We start from the raw sequence: 24500 nt of genomic DNA on the forward strand, positions 1-24500 counted from the left end.
CGTCCGTCCGTCCGTCTGTCCGTCTGTCCGTCTGTCCATCTAAACCTTGTAATCACGCTACAGGTCGCAATTTTGATCGGATCGTCACGAAATTTTGCATGTTGATAGGGGTCCCGGAGGGGAAGAAGCCTATTGATTTTGGTGATGGTCGGATAATATTTAGGGGTCGGAAAGGGCAAAAAACTTAGGTGGATAAAATGACAACGTTTTTTTCCAAAGCGAATATCTCAGCTTCTATACAAGGTATACCAAAAGCAAAACCTGACAATGAAAGAAGAAAATATCACCATTCTAATGATGTAAAGCAGGTGCTCGTAGGTAATCAAACAACGAAGATATAACAATAGTAGCAAATAAAACCCCAATTTTCATTTTTGCGATTTTAACTATATTGACGAATATCACAGCTTTGGTTGAAAACTTTCCAAAAGCAAAGTCTGACTATGAAAGTAGAAGATCCCGTCTTCACAGTGATGCAAACTAGGTCGGCGTAGGTAACCAAATAACGGAGATATCGCAATAGTCGGTAATACATCCCATTTTTCTATTTTTTTGGAAATCACGCTACAGGTCGCAATTTTAATCGGATCGTCACGAAAACTTAAGGGTTAATGGGGGTCTCACAGATGAAGAAGCCTATTGATTTTGGTGTTGGTCGGATAATAATTAGGGGTCGGAATGGGCAAACACTTATTTGGAGAAAAGTCAACATTTTATTTTAAAACCAATATCTCTGTTTCTTTAAGAGGTATATCAAAAGCAAAACCTGGCAAGGAAAGTAGAAAATATCACCTTTACAACGATGTAAAATAGGTTGTCGTAGGTGGTCAAATAGCAGAGATATGGCAATAGTCGATAATGCATCCCATTTTCCGATTTGTTTGTAATCACGCTACAGGTCGCAATTTTGATCGGATCGTCACGAAATTTTGGGGGTTAATGGGGGTCCCAAAGAGAAAGAAGCCTATTAATTTTGATGATGGTCTGATAATATTCAGGGGTGGAATGGGCAAACACTTATTTGGAGAAAAGTCAACATTTTATTTTAAAACCAATATCTCTGTTTCTTTAAGAGGTACATCTAAAGCAAAACCTGGCAAGGAAAGTAGAAAATATCACCTTTACAAGGATGTAAAGCAGGTTGTCGTAGGTGGTCAAATAGCAGAGATATGGCAATAGTCGATAATGCGTCCTATTTTCCAATTTTTTTGTAATCACGGTTTTTTTGTAATCGGTCGCAATTTTCATCGGATCGTCACGAATTTTTTGGGAGTTGATGCGGGTCCCACAGAGGAAGAAGCCTATTTAGTTTGGTGATGGTCGGATAATATTCAAGAGTCGGAATAAGCGAAAAGCTTATGTGGAGAAATGTCAACGTTTTTTATGCGAATATCTCCGCTTCTGGTTGGAGTATTCCAAAAGGCAGAAGAAAAGATCTCGTTTATATTGATGCAAAGTATGTTGGCGTAAGTGAGCAAACCGAGATATTGCAAAATTCAGTAATATACCCAATATTTCCATTTTTTGTAATCACGCTACAAGTTGGAATTTTGATCGGATAGTGACAAAATTTTTGGGGGTAGATGGGAGCCCCACAGAGGAAGAAGCCTATTGATTTTGGTGATAGTCGGATAATATTTAGGGGTCGGAATGGGGAAAAACTCATTTGGAGACAAATTCAAAGTTTTTTTCTTTGTGAATATATCGGCTTCTAGTAGGGGTATACCAACGGCAAAGCCTGTCTATGGAAGAAGAAAATATTACCTTTACATTGGTGTAAAGCAGGTTGGCGAAGGTGGTCAAACAAGGGAGATACCACAATAGTCGGTAATGCATCCAATTCTTCAATTTTTTGCAATCAAGCTACAGGTCGTAATTTTGATCGGATGGTCACGTAATTTTGGTTGCTTATGGGGGTCCCAGAGAGAAAGAGGCATATTATTTTTGGTGGTAGTCGGATTATATTCCCTAAAAGAAATGATTACCAGTGAAAAGCTTATGCACAGGGGTAGTGGTGTAGGGTATCACATGGTCGGCTCCGTCCCGACTATAGCCTTTGCTCACTTGTTTTAACTGAATTCGCTATGTAAAAGCTCCGTTTTTTCGGGAAAACACAGCCATGCAAATTGAGGTTTTGGGTTTTGTATGTTGCTTTTAAAAAGTAATAAAATTTCCCTCAGTGTATTAAAATAGGGGTTGTTTTCATATCAGATTGTCTTCCTCTCAATGTGGAGCATATTTCCAAACCTTGTACGGCGGACTTGTTCGCGGAGAAACCATTTTATTGAACAAAACATTAGGGTTTTTATAAAAAATGTTGAAGTTTTTCATAATTATTTTGAAAGTGTTCCATCTTATCAGCATCCGAAGCACTCGATTGTATCCATTGACGTTGTCTTTGTCATATTCTATCTTATTGTGAAGAAATATGGCATAACTACGCGACTCTTATTGATAATCCGAGAGGTTTTAAATATCTGTCAATTTAAACCCTTTAACGCTGTTATTTCGCTGTCCGCGGAATAATGTTTAGTTTTTCTTTGGTGAAAAATTATTAGAAAGCCTTGCTTTATCGAATGAAAGAAAATTCTGCGTTAATATCTCAAAAATTCGCGAAAATAAAGAGAATGTTCTATCCTGATGACCAAAAATAAATGCCTATTTTTCATAGTACTATCGGAAAATTTATCAGAAAATCATTTCGCGAAGAGCTAGAAACATACATTTTTCTGTGTTTGATACCGAACATCATAGACTTTAAATCCCCACAAGATTAAAAACGCAGATTCATTCGTTTTGGTATAAATAAGCTAACGTTAACAAAAATTTAGGTGTTCTATTCTACTGACGTGGAGTGTATATATATTTACATAAGGGGAAGTCATCAGCTATTAAGCCCACTTGGTAAAAGTATCTTGGTTAGAGTCATAAGGTGACCCTGTAAGCCCAGCTGATGTCTTCTCTTGCTGTCAAAATAAAATAATAAAAGTGCCAAGTTCGGCCAGGCCATGGAATGTTCCGAACTAAAATGGAATCATTAGTATTATTTCTGTTATGAAAGTTCTTAGCTCCTCCGACACATCAAGGGTTAACCCAGAAAAGGAAGAATATGTTAAATAGATAATATCATTTTATTTCATAGGTAATTTCCTCAAAATACTTTAAATCGGAAAGTGGTTATACCAAAACGTGGACCTATGTCACATTTTTAAATGCAGAAAGTTAAAATCGGGTAGTACAATTATGGGGACTAAACCAAAATATGGATTTTTTACCACTGATGGAGATGTTTTGTGATCAGTGGAAACTACAAATGTCAAATTACAGCTAGTGTTTTCAACAAATGTAACTAAAACCCTCAAAATGTCGATAATCGGGAGGTACTGTTATTAAGATATGTAGCTAATCTCCTCAAAATACCGAAAATTGGGAGGCACTTTTATATGGGATTACACTATACCAAGTCATGGATCTATATTAAAAATTTTTAGGCCGATAGCCCTAGTTGCTAGTGCTTTTTTTATAATTTTTATTATGATTTTTAATTGTAATAAATATTTCGAAAATAAAAAAATAAAATAAAAATAAAAATTTTTGGTGGAGAAGTGATGGGACTACTAAGACCCTCAAATGTCAAATTACAGCTAGTTAAAAAATAGGCTAAATCTTTAAAATACGGAAAATCGTCAGGTACCCTTATATGGGTGCTATACTAAAACGTAGCGCATCTTTGAACTTGGCCAGAAGACACTCAGGAGTAGAAATATAGATTCCTAGCTCAATTATTGCGAACGCTAGAGTGATTACACGGACATGGCTAGATCGGCTCAGAATTTTATCCTAATCAAGAATATATATACTTCATACGGTCGTAAATGATTATTTCAATGAGCTACAAAATCAAAAATAAACTTAATATTTCCTCCATACTATGATGGAGGATATAAACAAAACACACAAACCTCAGATTTTGACGCAACATATTAAAAAAAAAAAACAAGTAAAAAGTATCAATTCAGCCTGTGTGAATTTAAACACCTTTTTCCCAAAAACGTATGTATTTAGGTAATATATATATATATATATATATATATATATATATATATATATATATATATATATATATATATATATATATATATATATATATATATATAACTAGCAAATACCCGCTACTTCGTATATAAATAAATAATACTTTATATTACATCATAAATAAATAATACTTTATATGAAAAAAATTTTTCAAAATAACCTTTCACAACAATAGCGTACATTCAAAATTCAAGGTTCTACTTTCAGCGGTTTCGAACGCAAATAGGCCCGTAAAATTTTCGGTATTCAAAATGGCAATAGAAATCCACGTTTTCTATATCTACATATCGACTTTGGGAATTTTAAGCTGGGTACACATTGTCAGTTTTGAATGACAGCTTTGTTGTTGCTTGCTAGTGTGGCCGTTCCTTTTTGTCATTCATCATCAAAAACCCTTTGGAACATCTTTCTTACTCTTCATTTGTAACCCTCATTCCAAACTTCAGGATTCCAGCTCAAATTCAATATGTCCTAAATTTAGTAATTTTCGTAAACTTATGGTTTGAATGTACAAAAACATATTTGTTGCTCTTCATCAGAGACCCTCTTTCCAAATGTCAGGATTCCAGCTCTATCCGTTAATCCAAATTGTACTAAATTTAGTACTATTTAGTAATTTTCGACTTTGGTCCATCTTTGTTAATCTTCATCAGTGACCGTCATTCCAAATTTCAGGATTCCAGCTCTATTCTATCACCCAAATCCAAATTGTACTAAATTTAGTACCATTTATTACTTTTCGACCTTTGGTCCATCCTTGTTACTCTTCAGGAGTACCCTTATTACAAATTTCACGGTTCCAGCTATTCGTTCACCCAAATCCAAATTGTACTAAATTTAGTACCTTTCGTACACTTATAGTTCGAATTTTCAACAACCCTAAGGTAATTCTTTGTTATTCTTCATCAATGACCCTAACTCCAAATTTCAGAATTCCAGCTCTATCCGTTCGCCCAAATCCACTTTTTACTAAATTTAGTACACATTAGTATGAGTTCCCAAACCTCCATATTTTAATCCTACACTCCAACAGTAACCTGATCCCACATTTCAGGGATCCTACTCTATCCTTTCACTCAATTCCAAGTTGTTCTAAATTTAGTACCATTTAGTATTTTTCGTACCCGTAAGTACAATTATCCAAAACTTCCTCTATCCTACAATCCAACAGTAATCTTAATTCCATATTTCGGCATTCCAGCTGCCCCGTTCATCCAAATCCAAATTGTACAAAATTTAGTACCATTTCGTACTTTTCGTACCCATAAGTACTAATATCTAAAACTTCCTCAATCCGACAATCCAACAGTAATCTTATTTCCAAATTTCTGCATTCCACGTGTCTCCGTTCACCCAAATCCAAATTGTACCAAATTTAGTACCATTTCGTACTTTTCCTACCCATAAGTACGAATATCCAAAACTTCCTCTATCCTACAATCCAACAGTAATCTTAATTCTAAATTTCTGCATTCCACGTGTCTCCGTTCACCAAAATATAAATTGTGCCAAATTTAGTACCATTTAGTACTTTTCGTACCCATAAGTATATATAATTGTTCCACAAACATCCCATAAGGGACAAGGGAGACTTCTCTCATATCAATGAGTGCACCCCGATTCATATTAACTCAATGATGTGAGACCTATAGTTTATTGCCGAGTCCGAACGGCGTGTAGAGAAGTTTTACATGGCTGAAATACTCAGGTAATGTCGCCAACATTTCTGAGGGGTATTTTGCCACCGTTGAAAAGTGTTTTGATGTTGCCTGGCCGGGGAATCGAACCCACGACCTTATGTGTGCAAGGCGGGTGTGCATACCATTGCACCACCGTGGCACCAAAATGATGTATTTAGGTGGTCTTCAGAATTTTGGGCTTAAGAACTTGCCGACAAAGATATGGATTAGGGGAGGTACCTAAATGAATGGACCAACATAGTTCATTTTGGAAGTGTGTCATTCCTCTTGATGGGACCATTATATCACGAAACATGGACTTGCCTACGAAAATCATCATATCGCTGTAAACAGAGCTATTAGGAGCACCTTCGGTAAACATTTCCAAAGGATTCTCGCACAGACCCTTAACCGCAGTTAAACAAAAATGTTGATCATTTGTGTGGGCGATACCCTAAGGAAAGGACCAAATCTTTTCCATCATTTATGAGATATTGCACTTATCATTTTAGCTAATATTTTCGAACTTTTGTGGGGGAGGTACCGGATGGAGTGGACCTATAAGCACCATCTTCGAATTTCATCTAATATTCGAAGAAATATTACGATATGCAAAATGTGGACCAACGCAGCATTCGGTTCGGAAGTTGTCGTGTGCACCAGCCACTGACCGTTGGGGTTTTTTTTACTGTTTTCGGGTCAGTTTCTCAAGAAGTATGAACTTCCCACTGAATAAACTTGTACCATCGTAATAGGGGGCTTTGAGTGCAACCAGCTGCAAGAAAAATCAAAACGATTCGAGAGAAGGTCCTAACCTGCACTTTTCCGAAATTTAGTGCGGGAGGCATCCGAAGGAGTTGACATAGTCCATATCCCAACCTGATATGGACCAAATCGGTTACAGCCTTCCAGAGAAGGTCCTAACCTGCACTTTTCCGAAATTTGGTGTGGGAGGTATCCGAGGAAGTTGACATATATCGTGCATATTCTAACCTGATCTATATTTCGTAGAAAAATTTCGATGTCCAAAGTATGGACCAAATCGGTTACTGCCCTCGAGAGTTATAGTGTGCACCATTTTAGCGAAAAGTTCTGACCTTTAGTTGAGGAGTTATCCAAATGAGTGGACCGATAAAGCCTATCTTAGAACTTGATGGCAAAATATTACGATTGCCAAATTTTGGATCGAATTGTTTTATCCGTTAGAGAGTTACCGCGTGCACCACCCACAACACATGGTGCCATAGCGGGTTGTTACAGTTTTCAGGCCATTTTCTCAGGAAGTATTGACTTGCCCCTGAAATAGCTTGCGCCGTTGTAATGGGGCCAACTTCTACAAGTTGTTATAACAAAAATCAAAAGGATTGGAGGGTAGGTATTAAACTGCACTTTTCCGAAATTTTTGTAGGAGGTACCCAAAAGAGTGAACCGATACAGTATAAATTCGAACTTTATCTATGTCTGGTAGAAATATTACGATGTGCAAAGTATAGACCAAACCGAAAATTAATTTAGCTTTTGTGGGGGAGGTACCGGAGTGAGTAGGCCGATATGGTCCATCTTCGAACTTAAACCAAGTTTGGACAAATACGAAAGCCTAATTTTGGACCAAATCGGTTAATCCGTTCGAGGGTTATCGTGCGCTCCAGCCATTCAGACAGATAGACAGACGAAAGGACGGATATTGCTAAATGGACTCCAAATTGTCTGAAACGGATTTCGTCCAAACATACTTGGGGTCTAAAACCATTAATTCGATGATGCACATTTTGCACGTATGAAAGTGTATATACCCTCGTTAGCATAAATGCTGAGGGTATAAAAAACTCAAAAGGTGAGTTTTGACATTGAATTGCTCTGAAAGGACTAAAACGGATTTGATCATTTTTGAGCTGATTTATTAAATTATGGAAATAAATTCATCCGTTCAAAGAATTTTGAGCAGAAAAACTCCATTCCTTAACCACTGTGCAGAGGCTTAAAGATCTCGTCTCCACATTCACCCCGGTTGATGAAAGACTAGCGAACATTTTCACAAAAGCTAAATTTTTCAACATCAGCCTTATGCCGCAAACGAAGACCAAAGAAATATTTTACGATCGCTTAGAAAAAATATATGTCCGATTTCTTCCTGATGACATTAAAATTATTCTGGGCCATTTTAGTGGCAAAATTGGAAAGCAGAATATCTTTGCCCCAATTCAGTATCCACAATAAAACATCTGACAAGAGAGGAAGTGAAAAGCGAAAATGAAATCAGAAAATTCCACCAAAGAATATTGCAAATCAACATCGAAGATGGTATAATCTACGGTAGGAAGTCCTCTCTTACGTACTTAGATGGCTTTTATATTAAACAGAACGTTTTGTTCCATAAGCCGAACTAAGAATAGATTTCCAAACGCACCGATCTTTTGCTTTACTTCTCCAATTTTGGATGGAAGACCTCTCACATGTCAGAAAATGCAGCACGAATCTGCTGAGGGATTAAACCGCTGCCAATAGTGTGATTTTGTCCTGCTGATGTGACGAATTCATGCATCATACTAGTTGCCAAAAACAGATTAATATAATATTAAAATCTTATTCTACCGAACAAGGAACTTAGAGCGCCAATAACAACTTGCCTTACATGTTCAGAAAGTATGAACTTTCATTTTAATACCTTATTCAAGGACAAATACAGGTTAAACAAAAACGAATAATTTTTAATTTAAAACCAAATTATCTAAATTTTTTCTTTATTTATTTGTTTATGAGAAATAAATGAACATTTCATTTGGGCGTTCTTGTTTTGTATTTGTATGTATGTCGGCGATAATCTCAAAAAACGTGTTAGTGAAATAAAAACCAAAGTGTAATACACACCGACGAATAATAAATATTCATATAAATTCTTGTGGTATGTTAATTATTTCATTCATTGCTATAAATTACATTAAGGATTTTTAGCTAAAAGTAATTCCGATGACTAAGGTACTTACTTACTGTTGCTTGTTTTCTGTTTGTTTTAAACACGCTGCACAGTGGTCGATATCACTGATCTAGTGGTGCGAAATTAATAATTTGCAAACGTATGAGGGTATGTTTCTGAAATTTTGCACAAACTCAATATGTGTCCGTGAAAAATCGGCTAATATTTTCGTATAGCCCCCATATAACGGTACCTCCTGATATTCGGTATTTTGAGGATTTAATCCCCCATTTCCTTCCAAATTAGTTGCAATTTGATACTTAGGGTTTCTATTGGTCACTAAACTTTTCCAAAAATTTCCAAAAATTATGGACATCCACGTTTGTGTATAGGCCCCTTTATAGGTACCTCCAGATTTTCTGTATTTTGGGGGATGTAGCTTAAATCCCCCAAAATTTTCCGCCCAAATTAGGTATAATTTGGTATTTGGAGTTCCCAGTGAACACAAACATTCCCAACCAAAAATTGTGGACATAGGTCTACTTTTTGATATTGCCCCCATATAACGGTACTTCGCAATATTTGGTATTTTGAGGATTTTATTCACGTTTTCAGACCAAATAAGTTGAAATTTGGCATTGGAGGTTCTCGTTGGTTATACATCTTCTCCACCAAAAATTGTGAACAAAGTTCAAAGTTTTGCTGATAAATGCATAGAAAATACTCAAAATACCAATAATCGGGCAGTGCAATTATATGGGTGCTATACCCATATTATTATTATTTTGAGTATTTTCTAATCATTTATCAGCAAGAGTTGCGGCTAGTTGCAGCTCAAAGTTGATTATTCGGAATTTAGGAAGCCAAATTTAATTTGTCGGGTGACGTAGGCGATGGAAGATACCAAGGAACGGTCCTGACCGGTTTTAACATGGCAAAGCCCTGGATTTATCTTGGTCCCTCTTTCATCTCAAGTGGACACTGACCTCCCAGTGGTATCACCTGGGAAACTGCTTTTAACACCCGTTAAAGGTAGTGAGCTAACATGTGCTGCGCGTTCACCCATAAGAACGTTAAAAACTTGGGTTTGGGCGTCGGGTTAGTAACCCTCCCCTAGAAAAAACAGCCCACTATGAAAAAAACGAAAGAAAAGAAAAACAAACCCCTCTAAAGTGGACGAACAGCGCAAACGTTTTAAGGACCATGATCTGCGAATCTGCACCTGGAATGTTCGCACTCTTTATAGAGAAGGTGCAGTCTTCGCATTGGCAGACATACTTGAAAAGTACAAGGCCGATATTACTGCCATACAGGAAATACGATGGATTGGGAAAGGCGTCACAACAACACCTAAAGGTGACGCATTGTATCCCCAGCAAAATATGAAGGAAGGGGTTCCATGCGATGACGTGATTTTGTAGCATCTTTCGCATTGGATCAAACGAGGTCGTGAAAGATCCGATCTTTTCATCAGCATTTGAAACCATGCAAAGGAAGTCGTGAAAGATCCGATCTTTTCATCAGCATTTGAACCCATTCCATCGATCCAATAGAGATGAATTTTGTGTTTTTATTTATAAATTTTTTTCTAAATATATAAGATTAATTATTTGCAACGTTGTCAAAACTCTCGTCGTAATGATAATGTCATTGCAAAGGGTTGGTGCCAATGGCATGCCAAAGCATTGGTGGAAATGACATGACAAAGCATTGGTTTTAATGACATGGTTTGGGTCCAAAAATGAATAGCATCTTTTGGGGTCCACGCTCATATAAAATTCATCGATGAAGATGCTAAAAAAGGTGACATGCCAGCTCACTTGCACCCATGATTGAATGGCATCTTTGGCATCGAACATTTTGCTGGGTTATAGCTGCCATGACGTAAAGCATGAGTTGTGTTGCGGATTCGTAGTTAGTCGGAGGCTAAACATCTGGTATCTAGCTTCACTCCAGTGAATGAAAGACTTGCTGCAATTCGAATAAAAGCTAAATTCTTCAACATCAGCTTTATTTTCGCTCATGCTCCCACTGAAGAAAAGGACGAACAGACCAAAGATATATTTTACGAACGCTTAGAAGAAACATATGACCGGTGCCCTGCCCATGACATTAAAATCATTCCAGGCGATTTTAATGCCAAAAGTGGAAAGGAGAATATCTTTGGCCCAACAGTCGGGAAATTCAGTCTCCACAGTGAAACATCTGACAATGGTATGAGGCTGATAGACTTTGCAGCTGCAAAAAACATGGTAGTTAGCAGTACCAGATTTAATCATCTCGATATTCATAAGGGCACCTGGCTGTCTCCAGATCAGAAAACAAGAAATCAAATTGATCATGTTGTAATAGATGGAATACATTCATCGAGAGTGTTGGATGTACGATCGTTCCGAGGTGCAAACATTGATTCGGACCACTACCTTGTTGCAGCAAAGGTACGCACCCGCTTAAACGTAGCGAACAAGGTACGAACAGACACAACACGAAAGTTAGACATCGGTAAGCTGCAATCACAACAGATAGCCACAGCATATTCCACTCAACTAGCCCAATTGCTTAATCAAAGCACTCCTCATCCCGATAACATATCAGCGTAATCGCAAAGCATTGCCCACTCCATGCAAACAGCCACAAAATCCATACTTGGATACCAGAGACCTCCACCAAGGAATCCATGGTATGATCAGGAGTGTCGTGCTACCCCTAAGAGAAAAATGCGGCATATAGGGCTACTTTACAATCCGCAGCAACGCGTAGCGTACGAGAGAGATACAGGGAGAAACGGAGAGAGGAGAAACGTCTTTTCCGCAGGAAAAAAGTGAGAGAGATGGAAAAGCAGGAGTGTGAAAAAATCGAGATGTACAGGAGCCAGAATGAAGTCCGAAAATTCTACCAAAGAGTCAAGCATCAAACTGATGGCTTTGGTACAGGCACATCCTCCTGTAGAGACCAGCAAGGTAATTTGGTAACTGATGCAGATAGTGTACTCAGGATATGGAAAGAACATTTTTCAAAACTGTTGGTATCCAATAGCAGCGAAGACGACGAAGATACCACAGTCCCAATCCCAGAAGATGGTATTGAATGTATACCGCCCAGCCAAGATGAGGTAAAGACAGCAATATATCGGCTGAAGAATAATAAGGCAGCAGGGGCCGATGGCTTACCAGCCGAGCTGTTCAAAACCGGAGGCGACACACTGATAAGGTGTATTCATCAGATAGTTAGCACCATCTGGCAGGAAGAACGAGTACCCGACGATTGGAACCTGAGTATCCTGTGCCCCGTCGACAAGAAGGGAGATAAGACCGTATGCTCTAACTATAGGGACATAAGTCCACTCCCTATTGCCTACAAGATCGTGTCAGGGATATTGTGCGAACGACTAAAGCCTATGGCCAACGAGATAATTGGACCATACCAATGCGGCTTTAGTCCCGGCAAGTCCACCATTGACCAGATATTTACCCTGCGGAAAATCCTGTAGAAGACCCAAGAGATGCAGATCGACACCTTCCACTTTTTGTCGATTATAAAGCAGCCTTCGATAGCCCGCAGCGTTCAAAGGTATTCCAAGCCATGTTTGAATTTGGCATCCCCGCAAAGCTCATCCGGCTTTGTAAAATGACTTTAACTGACACGAGGTCCTCAGTTAAAATAGGAAAGAACCTCTCCGAAGAGTTTGGTACCAAAAGAGGTTTCAGACAAGGAGATAGCCTTCCGTGTGATCTCTTCAACATCCTGCTGGAAAAGGTTATACGAGAGGCAAACGTCAAAAGAAGTGGCACAATCTACACCAATAGTCACATGTTACTTGCTTATGCTGATGATATAGACATCATGGGCCGATCAGTAAAATAAGTAACTGATACCTTTATGAAGGTCGAAGGAGAATCTGCTAAAGTGGGTCTGGCGGTAAACGGTGAGAAGACCAAGTTGATGGTGTCGACGCGCAATGCGTCCATTGAGCTCGGACCGACTCTGAAAGTTGGTTCCTATAATATTGAGGTAGTAAAAGACTTCGTCTACCTCGGCAACTCCGTAAACACAACAAACGACATCAGTCGCTCTACAAAACACTGATACTACCCGTGCTGATGTATGGCTCCAAAGCCTGAGTACTTGAGCAAGCAGATATGACAGTGCTTGGTGTGTTTGAGAGAAAAATTCTTCGAAAGATCTACGGACCAATCTGCGTTGACGGTGAATATCGACGTCGCATGAACCACGAGCTGTATCTGCTATACAACGACATCAATATTGTTAAACGTATCGAGATGCAGCAATTGCGTTGGCTAGGCCATATCATAAGAATGAGCGATGATGAACCCGCTAAAAAGGCGTATAAATACGGACCGCTTGGCGGTGCACGTAGAATTGGCAGGCCAAGGAATAGATGGCGCAAACAAGTGGATGATGAGATGAAAATGCGCGGTATTCCAGAGTGCGAAGCAACAAATAGAGAGAAATGGAGATCTTTTCTTAGTTCGGCCTATGGAACAAATGTTTTGTAATGGGCCAGCTAAGTAAGTAAGCAAGTAATTAATTTTAATTTGTCGAAAAGGAATTGTACTGGACATTAGAGAACATTTGTAGTTACGTTCCATTTAACAAAATTATATCATACTAAGAAACACAAAAAATAAGAATTTTTGAAAATTTTTTTCATTTAATTTACACCCTCCCCTATTAATTAAAAATAAACAGTGTTTAGATTTATTCAGAATATATTTAACAATCAAACAAATATAAAATCAGATATTTTGCAACAATTTTCTTAAAATCTGATGCAGAAAGTTCCATGCATTGGATAGTGAATAGCTGAAGGAATATTTACAAAAACGACAAAGTAAAAACAAAACTTTAGTCAGCATAGTGTCTGTAATCGATGCAATGGAAAACATTTCGCAATTTTATCATCAATGATTTCGACTAGTGTGCGCCGTTGCGATTATTGTATTGTTGTCTCTGTCCTATGTTATTCTAATAAATTGTTAAATTAATTTTAATTGTTAAATTCGAAACCGCTCCAGTTAAATCCAACTGATTTGAATTGGAGATATATATTTTAAGGAACGGACTTGTCTTCATGAAGCTATTTCTCCGTTTTTTTTAGCAGCAGAGGAAACCTGATATATTCATCTTTAAAAATGGGCGAAATATCAATAAGCAAAGTCTAATGATATTTTTAAAGTCGTTTATAGATCCGTTCACAATATGAATCCGTTCACAATATGAATAGCAAAGCAGGTTTCAGACAAGGTACCAATCTACATGATTATGCTGACAGTGCGCAAAAATAAAGATGCAGATATTACGAGGGTTGAACGATAATTATTTGGCCTAACAACGAAAACGCGAATATTTACCATCAAAAATAGTTTTATTGTTTTCTTAAGTAGTCTCCCGCATGATATATACGCTTTTCATGCGCTCAAAGCAATTGTTAAATCCCTTTTTCCACTCCGATTTAGACACCTTCAAGTCGTGATTTTTCAACGCTTTTCCAGCATCTTCAGGCTACGAAAATCGTTGACCACGCCTTTTTTCTTGATATGCTGGAATCAAGTAAAGTCATTGGACTCCCAGTCAGGGCTGTACAGCGGCTTACCCATCAATTCCACGTTTTATCCGGTCAAACAGGCGCTGGTTGGAATCGATGTGTGACAGCTGGCATTGTCATGATGCAGAATGATTCGTCTTCTTTTGTTCGTTTTTATACCCTCAGCACTTATGCTAACACTTTCAAACGGGCAAAATGTGTCTCATCGAAATAATGGTTTTAGACCCCAAGTATGTTTGGAAGAAATGTGTTTCAGACAATTTGTATTCGTTTGAGAAATGTCCGTCTGTCTGTCTGTCTGGCTGGAGCGCACGATAACTCTCGAACGGATCAACCAATTCGATCCAAAATTTGGCTTTCGTAATATTTTGTCCAAACTTAGTTTAAGTTCGAAGATGGTCCACTCCTTCCGGTACCTCCCCCACCAAAGATCGAAAATGTTCAGAAAATTTGTACGTACGATAACTCTCGTAGGAAGTTACCGATTTGGTCCATACTTTGCAAATCGTGAAATGTCTACCAGACTTAGATCATGCTCCAATATGGACTCAATCGGTCCACTCCTTGGGTACCTCCCACACAAAATTTGGGATTAGTTCAGTTTAGGACTTGTTCGCGAAACGCGTTGATTTTTGTTTTAGCAACTTGTATTCACTGCCCCACATACGACAGTGTAAACTTCATCAGGGGCAAGTCCACACATCCTGAGAAAATAACCTGAAAGTTGCAAAAAACCCTATGACACCGTGTGAGGTGGTTGGAGCGCAAGATAACTCTTGAACGGATCTGCCTATCGGTCCAAAATTTGGCCTTAGTAATATTTTGTCCAAACATAGTTAATGTTCGAAGATAAGCCATATCGGTCCACTCCTTCAGGTACCTCCCCCACAAAAGTTCAAAAATGTTCGGAACAATTGTTCGTAACTCTTTACACATCCTAATATATCTACCAGATACAGATCAGGTTCAAATATGGACTATATTTGTCCACTCCATCGGATAAGTTCACTTTAAGACCTGCAATCGAATCACTTTGATTTTTGTTGAAGCAACTTGCATTCGCTGCCTCAATTACGATGGTAAAATTTTTTTCAGGGTCAAGTCCATACTTCTTAAGCAAACAACCCGAAGGGTGTAAAAACCCCCTATGGCACCATATGTAGTGGCTGGAGATCCACTTCCATAATGGTCAATGTCGATCCATTACTTTAAGTATCTCCTCCGCAAAACTTTTGATAGTTTTTATTCACAATTTCTTTGCACCAATCAACAAAAAAATTTTTTTGGAGCACTGTACAGTTTTGCCTGACTAAAAAATCCATTTTTGCAGCCATGTGTTCATGCAATATCAAATGTTAAGTGGTGGAAGATATGTCCAAGGATGCCTCTATCTCACGGTATATAACACGACGATTTTGCATTATCGGTTCACGAACAGCTTATTTTTTTTCTAGCACAACTGCCGATTTTGGGCGACCCTCACTACCTTCGTTTTTCGGCTAGTATTGCTTACGATTGGATTCATTAAACCAGCAGTTTTTCATAGTGCTATAGGATGGCCCTATATCAACATACAAAAATTTGTATTTGATCAATGCACTTTTGCAGTAATTATCCACGTCGAAAGTGGTGAAAAATTATTGGACGTAAATATTCACAACTAAATTCCATGTTTTTTCAAAGTAATTTTTTCAAGTCACTGTAAACAACACAACACAAGGTCGTATGAAAAACTGTTCTGAGTACGTATAGGCCAAAAACAGTAAAACTATCCAAAAAATTAAATGGCGCTTGGCAACAAGTGGTGTAGCCTAGGCAAGATAATTTTCGTGCATCCCTCGTATCATTTTTCATGGAATCGAAATCAAAAATATTTTCATAAAATGAACAGTGATCAGGTAATGTTTAAGCACCCAAATCTTAATACTAAGAAATACCAGTTTATATTAGCCAAATAGATAGAAACTTCTTATGGATACTTCCTTGAGATCTTTGGTATAAAATGTCTTCTACGTAAACACACTCTGCCATAAGAACGTAAAATACTCAGGGTTATTTGATGAGAATTTGCCCATATCCGGACTATTTATAGAGGGAAGAACAGGGCCAATGCTACTGCCTTACAATTTGGATAAAACCAAAATTCTACTGTATCAACTCATGTGCATCCAACTATAATGGAGAGATGAGAAAAAATAATATTTTGCGATCGTCTTTAAAAAGGATACTACTGATGCACTGACAATGACATTCAAGCTGTTCGAGACGGATTTAATGTCAAAAGTGGCAACAGGATAATTTTTATACCCTCAGCATTTATGCCATAGTATATACATATGGTAATATTCAAAAATGTTTTACAATCGTTGAAGTTGAGGTTCACCATTTAATAAGTCGCGAACTGTTAATATATTTTATACAATATGAATATATTTATATTAATTGAAGTTTTTTAGCCGGGGTCGCATAAAATGAAACATAACAAATAATTTATGTGGAAGCTGTGTTGGTGATTATATTAAAAAATGGGTAAAAATGTGTTGAAGTTTAAAAGTTTTTTTGTGTTCTTTCTTGATTTCTGGTCAAACCAGACCTGAGCTCAAAGAAAGTATTGAAGAATACCCCTTGGGCAACATGGTGAATGTGTTGTTTAGTAATAGGAGTCCAAAGTCGAAATTTTGGTGCGTAAATTTTTTGAACCCCGCGTGATTTTAGTTTTTTTACGCGCCGGATCTAATGAACCCTTTCGCTTTCAAATTCATTCACTAAAACGGCGGTTATAGATACCTTGAAAGTAGGAAATTCTGCAAAATTATATTTTGACTAGCAAATGCCCGCTACTTCGTATGCGGAATATATAATCAATATTTAATGCGGGAATGGTGAATGCTGGAGATTCTGTTGTACTAAGACCTATTTTTATTACCAATATTTTTTTCGATTGTAGCCAGAATTTACAAAAAAAAAATCTGCCGTATCGCATCCCTACACAACTACCATATTTTTTATTTCGAATTTTCAAAACTACGTATCATATTGCAAATTTCAGATTTGACTCCTGGTTCTAACCCTTCCAACATATATTCTAACCCCAATTCACTATTTAGTACTTTTTGTATAAATAAGTACGAATTTGAAAAGCCTCCTCCCTACCTCCACTCTAAACACCAATTGCTAATCTAATGCCAAATTTCAAAATTCCAGTTCTACCCCTTACAAAATCACAAATTGTACAAAATTCTATACCATATAGCAAATACCAAAAGGTACCAAATTTTGTACCATTTAGCACTTTTCGTACACGATTTTCCAAAATGTACTTTCATATCTATCCGTTCACCTAAACCCAATTTATAGCCAATGTAGTTCCATTTAACACTTTTCCATAAGTACGAATTTCCAAAACTACCTCAATTCTATATTCCAACAGTAATCTTAATTCCATATTTCAGGATTCCAGCTCTTCAAATCCAAATCATACTAAGCTCACTACCATTTAGGACTTTTCGATCTTTGGTACATCTTTCTTACTCTTCATCAGTGACCCCAATTCCAAATTTCAGGATTCCAACTCTATCCGTTCACCCAAATCCAAATTGTACTAATTTTAGTACCATTAAGAACTTTTCGTGCACTGATGTATAGTTCGAATTTCCAAAAAGCCTTTTCTTGTTACTATCCAACAGTTACCCTAATTTCAAATTTCAGGATTCCAGCTCTATCCGTTCACCCAAATCCAAATTGTACTAAATTTAGTATCATTTAGTACTTTTCGTACCCCTATAGTTCGAATTTACAAAAACCTTTCATTGTTACTCTTCATCAGTGACCCTCATTCCAAATGTCTGTATTCCAGCTCAATCTGTTCACCCAAATCAAAATTGTACTAAATTTAGTACCATTTAGTACTTTTCGTACGCTTATAGTTCGAATTTCCAAAAACCTTTCTTTGTTACTCTTCATCAGTGACCCTCATTCCAAATGTTTTTATTCCAGCTCTATCCGTTCACCCAAACTCAAATTGTACAAAATTTAGTACAATTTATTACTTTTCGTACACTTATAGTTCGAATTCCAAAAACCTTTAATTTTTACTCTTCATCAGTGATCCTCATTCCAAATTCCAGGAATCCGGCTCTATCTATCCGTTCACCCAAATCAAAATTGTACTAAATTTAGTACCATTTAATACTTTTCGTGCATTTATAGTTCGAATTTCTAAAAACCTTTCTTTGTTACTCTCCACCAGTGACCCTAATTCCAAATTCCAGGATTCCAGCTCTATCCGTTCACCCAAATCCAAATTGTACTAAATTTAGTACCATTTAGTACTTTTCGTACCCTTACATTTCGAATTTACAAAAACCTTTCATTGTTACTCTTCATCAGTGACCCTCATTCCAAATGTCTGTATTCCAGCTCAATCTGTTCACCCAAATCAAAATTGTACTAAATTTAGTACCATTTAGTACTTTTCGTACCTTTAAGTTCGAAATTCAAAAAACCTATCATTGTTACTCTTCATCAGTGACCCTCATTCCAAATGTCTGTATTCCAGCTCAATCTGTTCACCTAAATCAAAATTGTACTAAATTTAGTACTATTTAGTACTTTTCGTACCCCTATAGTTCGAATTTCCAAAAACCTATCATTGTTACTCTTCATCAGTGACCCTCATTCCAAATGTTTGTATTCCAGCTCTATCCGTTCACCCAAATCCAAATTGTACTAAATTTAGTACCATTTAGTACTATTCATGCACTTATAGTTCGAATTTCCAAAAACCTTTCTTTTTTACTCTCCATCAGTGACCTTAATTCCAAATTTCAGGATTCCAGCTCAATTCGTTCACCCAAACCCAAATTGTACTAAATTTAGTACAATTTATTACTTTTCGTACACTTATAGTCCGAATTCCAAAAACCTTTCATTTTAACTCTTCATCAGTGATCCTCATTCCAAATTTCACGATTCCAGCTCTATCCGTTCACCCAAATCCAAATTGTACTAAATTTAGTACCATTTAGTACTTTTCATGTACTTATAGTTCGCATTTCTAAAAACTTTTCTTTGTTACTCTCCATCAGTGACCCTCATTACAAATTTTAGGATTCCAGCTCAATCCGTTCACCGAAATCCAAATTGTACTAAATTTGGTACCATTTAGAACTTTTCGTGCACTTATAGTTCGGATTTCCAAAAAATTTTCTTTGTTATTCTCCACCACTGACCATAATTTCAAATTTCTGGATTCTAGCTCTATCCGTTCACCCAAATCCAAATTGTACTAAATTTAGTACCATTTAGTACTTTTCGTACACTTATAGTTCGAATTCCAAAAAACTTTCATTTTTACTCTTCATCAGTGATCCTCATTCCAAATTTCAGGATTCCAGCTCTATCCGTTCACCCAAATCCAAATTGTACTAAATTTAGTACCATTTAGTACTTTTCGTGCCCCTATAGTTCGAATTTACAAAAACCTTTTATTGTAACTCTTCATCAGTGACCCTCATTCCAAATGTCTGTATTCCAGCTCAATCTGTTAATCCAAATCAAAATTGTACTAAATTTAGTACCATTTAGTACTTTTCGTACCCTTTTAGTTCGAATTTCCAAAAACCTTTCTTTGTTACTCTTCATCAGTGACCATCATTCCAAATGTTTGTATTCCAGCTCTATCCGTTCACTCAAATCCAAATTGTACTAAATTTAGTACCATTTAGTACTTTTCGTACCCTTGTAGTTCGAATTTCCAAAAACCCTTTGGTACATCTTTCTAACTCTCCATCAGTTACCCTCATTCCAAATTTCAGAATTCTAGCTCTTCCCGTTTGCCTAATACCAAGGGTACCATATTTAGTACCTTTTAGTACTTTTCGTACACTTCTAGGTCGAATTTCCAAAAACCCAGCCTTATCTCACCCCTACACACCAACAGCAACCTACACCCAAAATTTCAAGTTTCTAGCTTCAGCCGTTTCGTCTGGGCGTTGATGAATCAGTCAGTCAGTCAGTCAGTCACTCACCTCACTACTCTTTTATATATATAGATGATTCCGCACATTGAACCGCGATTTTCTTTGGTTATTTTTACATAAATGGAATCCTTTATACGCGATGATATTATTTTCCAAAGCCGTGTGGCATAAATTACCGAGATTCTAGAGTAATATTCGTATTTCATATAAAACAGAATTTGGTAGCACATCCGCGGTTCTTGACCAATTTTTTTTAAAATTTGTTATAATGACGTATTTTTTATAGGCGGTCACTGAAATCGGATGCGCCTTATAATCTTATGTACATCGTGCAATTTTTACCCACCTAAAGGTTTTTTGAACAGTAAGATGCAGCTGACGGCACACTTTGGCCGCTGAATGAAATGTGGAAAAATCGCTACATATTGATAGAGATGCCCTCGCTGTATCTGAAAAGCGGATGCGCCTTAACTGATTTTAACGAATTCGCGCATTTTACGATTTTTAACTTTTATGCTTTTTCTTTGGTTGTAATTTCAATATTATATTCTATTTCATAATCCTATTGTTTATCAAAGTAAGCAAATACACTTTCGGGTTTGTCATCGCATTTCCCTGAAGAAGTTTCAGTAAGGTCCGTCAGTCCTTGCATCGAAATTTAGCGAAGTAGTAGAATAACTCCCAAAAATGTTTTTTCTATTTTTCGTATTGAACAAAAAAATATATTTTTGAAATAATATTCCAACAATAAGTTTTCGTCTTTTGTTGTTACTGTAATATGGCAGTTATAAATGTCTCATATTTTTCTACGCGTTGTCTAGAATCTGTACGTATTTTTAATTTATTTTTCGAGTTTTATTTGGACTCTAAATTAGAATAAATTAAATTTACTCCAAGATTTTTTCAGTATTTCTTGATTTTCTGCGAAAATAGAAATACATTTAGTAAATATTTAGGCATCTACGGATATATATTAAATGCTGTTAACGCTTTATATATAAATTTTCTTATTACAGCAAAAATAAAATTTTTTAATATTTTTTCTTTATAAGGTAATAAAACCCCCCATAACTTTGGAGCGCAGCATCCAATTTTGTGAACGCGAACAGATTTGAAACCATGACTTTTTTCTTAATCTATGTTCCAAAAATTGCGGATGTGCTCGCAAAAAATTTTTTAATGGAATTGCAAAAGAAATTTGAAATTTACCATATATACTTTCATACGGGCAAATTGCGTCTCATAGAAGTAAAGGTTTTAGAACCCAAGTATGTTTGGAGGAAATCCGTTTCAGAGAAATTGGAGTTGATTTAACCATGTCCGTCTGTCTTTCTGGATGGCTGGATCGCAAGATAACTCTCGAACGGATCAATCGATTCGGTCCAAAATTTGGTTTTCGTAATATTTTGTCCAAACGTAGTTTAAGTTCGAAGATGGGTAATATCGGGAGTACCCGATACCGGTACCTCTCCATAAAAGTTCGTAAATGTTCGGAAAATTTGTGCGCACGATAACTCTTGAAGGGAGTAACCGATTTGGTCCATATTTTGCACATCGTGAAATTTCAACCAGACTTAGATAAGGTTCCAATATGGACTCAAGCGGTCAAACCCTCTCGGGTACCTCTCACACAAAATTTCACAAAAATTCAGTTTAGGACCTTCTCTCGAAACGCTTTGATTTCTATTGTAACAACTTGTATTCACTGCCCCCCATACGATGGTTCAAGTTTCATCAGGGGCAAGTCCATACTTCCTGAGAAAATAGTCCGAAAGGTTTAAAAAAATCCCTATGGCACCATGTGTAGTGGTTGGAGCGCACTGTCCTTCGTAATATTTTGTCCAAACATAGTTTCAGGTACCTCCCCCACCAAAAGTTAAAAAATGTTCGATTTGGTACATAGTTTACACATTCTAATATATCTACCAGATATGGATCAGGTTCGAATATGAACTATATGTGTCCACTCCTGCGGGTACTTCCCACACAAAAATTTCGGATGAGGTCTCTTTAAGACCTGATCTCGATTTTTTGTTGAAGCAGCTGCATTCGTTGCCTAAATTAAGACGGTAAACGTCTTTTCAGGCGCAAGTCCATATTTCTTGAGCAAACAGCCCGAAAAGTGTAAAAATTGGGCTTCGTCATATTTTGTTCAAACTTAGTTTCAGTTCAAAGATGGGCATTACTGGTCCATAACTTACGGTACTTCCTCCCCCTCCCTGTTTAAAAATGTCACTAATAGTATGCACAATATTGGTCGAAACTTTGGATCTCCTAATATTTTGTCCAAATTTAGTTTTACTATTAAATGGCCCATATCGGTCCTATTCTTATGGTACCTCCCCCACAAAAGTTCAACATTAGTGTCTAAGTGCAGTTTTGGTTCTGTTCGCAGATCATTTGTAAATGTATAGCGATGCTGTTCGGTATGGTCCTGCTTACAGCGATACTATGTATTCGGTGGTCCAGTACATGCTTCCTGGCATACTGCGGCATACGGCTTTTAGAGAATTTTCGTGAAAATGTACCTTTGGTCCCATCCAAATTACTATGGAAACAAAGATCGCCAGGGTGACACGGGTTAACTTTAACCGATCGCCATAAAATTTCATTTTTATATCAAATGGAAAACCCTGGGATGTAGGAATTCCAAGAAAAACATTTTTTTGGTCAGTCTATTGTTCAGACATTGTCCAAGTGGAATGACTGTAATATGGTATTTCGGATTCCCAATATGTAGAAAACATCGATGTCTGACTCGCATTAAACCGTGTTTAAAAGAAAGCGATATTCTTCAGTTAGCGTGGCGGAAGAGCGTAGTGCGTTCATAAACGAATGGAGACTAATTGTTCCAATTTACTTCAATAAAACTCGTGGTGGAGGGTATAAAAAATTCAATCCGGCCCGGATCTTAATTTTTAATTTTTGCTTGAACAGTCACATGCTGAGGTTATATCTCTGTCAGCAAAACTGTCTGATACTTGGTCCGTTCCTTAACTTTTGAAAATGGTAAAATCGGCAAAAGTAGTAAAAGTTCTAAACTGTTCCTATATGAATTGTATGGTCTCAGAAGTAAAGGAACGCTTTTCGAGTAAAAAGTGGTAAAACTTGAAGATTCTTGCACGTAAAGGAACAGAGCTACTTTTTACTTGTTATGCTAACTTTCCTTTTAGGATATACTACCAGCTGTATGCTTAATTTTTTTTGCATGCTATAATTAAAGGCCACTTAATAAGTCTTCAAATTATTATACTTATCTGTATAAGAGGAAGTAAAAAAAAGGTTTAAGTTTTCTTCATACATTCATATATCACATTGAAACGTTGCGTATTGTTTATATTTCAAACAATCCGCAATTATATAGCTTAAATGCTTATTTACTCTACAGTGTCAATTAGAAAGATATGTATTAAATTTTAACTACTCAACAACGTTGTCGGTTACGTCTGTTTTATACATACGTAAGTGCATACATATGTACGTATTTATTTATTTCTATTTGCATTTGGTTCTTTGATAGAGAATAGAATTTTAACGTTATCTTATCAAGCACAACCATGCCAAACACATTCACCACAAAAAATACACAAACAGGTAATATCGGTATACTGTCTGTCGTTAGTCATATTTCAGCGTCAGTTTTCAAATTTTGTTTCACTTTTAGTTCCATCACATAATGACCTAATTAAAATTTCTTAATTCTTTAATAATATCTTTATGCTGGTGTTTTTTTTTTTTTTCATTGGTGTCAATAGTAAATTTAATTGAACTTCATTTTAATTTTAGTATATAGATTAAGTTACACTCTGATCTCCATTACTATGTATTTTATACACATTCACACTCTAGTATTTAATATTTTTGTTGTTTTCTTTTTCAAACACACCTGTTGCCGTTGTTATTCACTGCTGTTCAAATGTTCGACTGCTCCATTTCAGTGTAATTATTTTGCGGCCAAGCGGTAATGAAAAAGCTTCACCATTTTACGACCGATAAGAAGAAAAAATAATCAAATGAGAGACGAAAAGTATGTTTCAACATAACATCGGAAGTGCATACCTTTAGGCATTAATTCAAAATTCTCCCTTTTAAAAATAGTGTATGTATGTCGACAGAAAAATCTGCGAGCAAATTATTGTTTAGCACTTCAGTCAGAAAAATACAACTAATCGTCCGGCGGTATCTCTTTTGGTTTGCCTTGTAGGTTGTTACGTAGGATTGATTGAAAACTTCAGAAATACGAACAGCTTCTTTAAAAATAAAAT

At 36.7% G+C, this 24500-nt stretch overlaps 1 protein-coding gene across 2 annotated transcripts in view; it reads right to left on the reverse strand.

Moving 5' to 3' along the window:
• The window catches only part of LOC141401941 (low density lipoprotein receptor adapter protein 1), a 48580-nt gene extending 24410 nt beyond the window's left edge, over positions 1 to 24170 (reverse strand). The window contains exon 1 of one of the 2 annotated variants that reach the window (XM_073982514.1): positions 24122 to 24170. The gene's annotated coding sequence lies outside the window, so the exon portion shown is untranslated. The remainder of the gene's footprint in view (positions 1 to 24121) is intronic. The other variant, XM_073982516.1, reaches the window with a different exon arrangement.
• Between the last annotated feature and the right edge of the window lie 330 nt (positions 24171 to 24500).

Source organism: Musca autumnalis, unplaced genomic scaffold (genome assembly GCF_047663935.1).
Source record: "Musca autumnalis isolate F117 unplaced genomic scaffold, ASM4766393v1 scaffold_4, whole genome shotgun sequence".
In the NCBI taxonomy this organism is placed as follows: Eukaryota; Metazoa; Arthropoda; class Insecta; order Diptera; family Muscidae; genus Musca; species Musca autumnalis.